Source organism: Hyperoodon ampullatus, assembly GCF_949752795.1.
Source record: "Hyperoodon ampullatus genome assembly, chromosome: 11".
In the NCBI taxonomy this organism is placed as follows: domain Eukaryota; kingdom Metazoa; phylum Chordata; class Mammalia; order Artiodactyla; family Ziphiidae; genus Hyperoodon; species Hyperoodon ampullatus.
Genome location: NC_136924.1, coordinates 41,760,104 through 41,763,173, shown reverse-complemented (window position 1 = coordinate 41,763,173; position 3,070 = coordinate 41,760,104). Strand labels below are relative to the sequence as shown.

Genomic DNA, 3,070 nt, shown 5'->3' with positions numbered 1-3,070 from the left:
CAGGCTGGCTGAAGGCACGTCGCTGCCGTCCCCTCCTTGCGCGGCGAGGGCTGTCAGAAGTCACTGCAGGGACCAGAAGCAAGAAGGTGAGCGGGTGTCAGAGCCCAGGCCCCAGGTTCCTCCAGCCCCAGGGAAGCCCCGCAGCGTGGGCCGCTGCAGCTCGGACTGGGCAGAGGGGGCTGGCGGCCGCGGCGGGTCAGGGAGGGACGCGAAGGCCGGTAGAGGCCAACTGAGCGGCAGCCCGAGGCCCACCGCGACGCACACCCCGGGCTCGCACGCCTCCGGGCCGGGAGCTCTGGGGCGGCGCCGTCCGAGGGAGGCCTGAATGCCCCGGACCCAGACCCGGACAACCGAAATCCTGGGCTGGACTGCTGGGGGCTTTGGTTTGCCCCCAGGGCGACTCCGTCCTCGCCGCACCGCGCAAGGGGACCCCGCGGCCCCCGGGCCGAGCCCCTGCCGCGCCCGAGTCCCCCGGGAGCCCCGGGCCGAGCCGCCCGCCACGCCTGAGCACCTCACTGGTGCCACCTCACCCCGAGCTGCCGTGACGCCCCGGCCGATGCGCCTCTGTCCCGGGTTTAAACGCGCCGCGGCGGACGCACTGCGGGCTGCTCATTGGCCAGTTTGAAAGGCCGGGGCGCCCGGTGCGTCCTGGGGTTTGTAGTCGGAGTCACAGAAGAGGAGCGCGGCGCGCGTGCGCACTGCTTCCGCGCTCTTCGCTCGCCCGAGGTCCGTACCGGGCCTGCGGTGAACCCGCAGCTTGGGGCAGGGTTCCCTAGAGCTCGCGTGGTGTCTCCGCAGGCTCGGCATCAGCACAGCTACACGTTGCAGGGGACATGGTTCTGATCCCAGCTCTTCATCCCTAAGTAAAAATCAAATTCCTATCGTAGGGTGTTGACGTGACGACCAAACAAAATAGGTGCATCTACCTGCTTTGTAAAGCATTACGGGTCAGTTCTTAATAGCTTAAGAAGACCCGTCCCTGCCCCGAGGAGCGCCCGGGTGACTCTGGGTGACCAGACATCCTAGTTTATGCCCCTGGACCAGGAGAACCTGTCTAGGGCCTGAGCACGGCCTACCCTCTGCAACCCCTTTAGGATTAGTCCTGGCATCGCTGACACCTCGTTTCTATCTGGGGGCTCCCTCTGCAGCCTTCAGCCTCGCTCTTTGCCTCCCCCTCCACCGCATTCTGATGTGCTAGTCTCCCCCCTCTCCTCCCTGAGCCTCTGTCCATGGCTCCTTTCCGAGCTCCATCATCTGCTCAGGATCCTGCTTAAGTGGAGAAGAAAGATGGGGCCACACAGACCCAGATGCAAATCCCAGCTGCAGGTATTGGTCAAGAGCCTTTGCATTGCAAGTTACAGAAAACCAGCTTCAAGTTGGCTTCAGAAAAGGAATTTATTAGCTTGAGGAACAGGGAAGTCCAGGAATGGCCCTGGCTGCTGGCCTGGAAGGAGAGAGGGGCTTGAAGGAGGGTCCTGGGTCGGATTGTCCCCCCAGCAGCCTCTCTGGGTTCCGCTCAGCTTCCAGCAGGCTGCCTTTGCTGGGCCCACTGGCCCAGGAGCTCCACGCTTCCCTCTGCCTGCCAGGGCCTCCTGAAGACAGCAGCCAGGTTGGTGTGGCCTGTGCTCAATCCATGGTCCCAAGGCCCGGGTTTGCCTGACTCACAAATACAGGGCCACTGCGTCAGGAGCCCAGAGGGTCCTAGACACGAGGGCTGTTGGCCCAGGTGTCAGATCCCCACAGCCCTGTGGGCGTCTGCTGGGGGCGAGGGTCCCCAAACACCCACTCCCGATGCTCTTCCCCCCATCACGTCAGCACGTACTACGTGCTTAGTAAACAAACCAATTGTTAACAAGTTGTTGCTGCTATATCTTCATCCATCTCTTCTCTTGGTCTCCTCCTCTCTTCTATCAATGGCCTACCCACTGTAGATTCGTTTCTTCCTTTCCCCAGTAGATTCTGCTTCATTTTTTAATGCACTCATTCAAGGGATCATTCACCAGTCATGGGTTCACTGACAGGTAGTCAATGCAGGCTCTGTGCTGGGTGATGTGGGGACACAGATGCTGTCCCTGATCTGAGGAGGACACAGCTGGGGAGAAAGGTGCAATAGCAAGGGCTGTGGGGCACCAGCCTGCAGTGGGAGAGCAGAGGCCTTCCTGGAGGAGGGACCAGGGTTCCTGCTTCCCTGGCCAAGTTGTGTCTTGCTTGGAACCAGGAGCGGGGAGGGCAGACGGGGCATGGGCAGGCTCTGTCAGGGGAACTGGCAGGAGGGGACAGCTCAGGATGGGAAGGCTGGCTCTCCCTTGGGTTGTGTCCCTAGCTCCTGGGGATTAACAGACCCTCTCTTGAAATCCCATTGTAATTACTCTGTTCTTGACTCACTGCCCAGCCCCACACCCAAATTCAAGGAGAAGCCTGTCTCCCCAGGACCCAGCCCAGGCCTGACAAATAGAAGATACCCACCCAGCAACAGTTAGTCAAAGGAACCGATTGACTAATTTATTTTAATCCCAGGAATTTGTCTAGTCGATTTGCAGGTGTCTGCTGTCTCCCAGGAGACCTGCCCCCGTGAGTCTCTAGCTAATTTCAGTTTGCACTGAAGGAACCTGAGAAACATCTATGGGCTGGGATCGCCCCTCACAGCATGGCCGAGTCGGCACGTTCTCCTGAGACCTGCAGCGTGCTCGGGGGCGGGGGGGTGGGGGTGGGGTGGCCGTCAGGGCCAGGTTACCAATGGGGAAGGAGACCGAGGCAGCGTTTATAAAACTGGCTCAGATCTTCAAGCCGCGTCACAATGCTTTGGTTTTTGCCACAGCAAGGCAACCTCTGAGCTCGATCCTCACACCCCAGAAAGCACACCACCAGCTCAGTGAGTGTGCATTCCTATGATTAAAAGCATGGCTGACAAAGGAAACCAGGTACCCAAGGCCCTTTTACGAAGTGCAGCTTAGAATAAAGAGAAAACAAGCCCAAACCAGCGCCACCAAAGCCCAGGGAGAAGCTTGAGGACATCTCTGCAGAGACAGCAGAAGGGCCGAGGCCCCAGGCAGCAAGATGGGGGTCCCTC

At 60.1% G+C, this 3,070-nt stretch overlaps 1 long non-coding RNA gene across 1 annotated transcript; it reads right to left on the bottom strand.

The window, feature by feature from the left end:
- Window positions 1-1,376: 1,376 nt before the first annotated feature.
- On the bottom strand, window positions 1,377-2,278 carry LOC307061080. Its single transcript, XR_013811168.1, has 2 exons — window positions 1,843-2,278; window positions 1,377-1,656 (listed from the first exon to the last, which is right to left on the bottom strand). It is a non-coding gene; the product is annotated as an uncharacterized lncRNA (long non-coding RNA).
- Window positions 2,279-3,070: the final 792 nt, after the last annotated feature.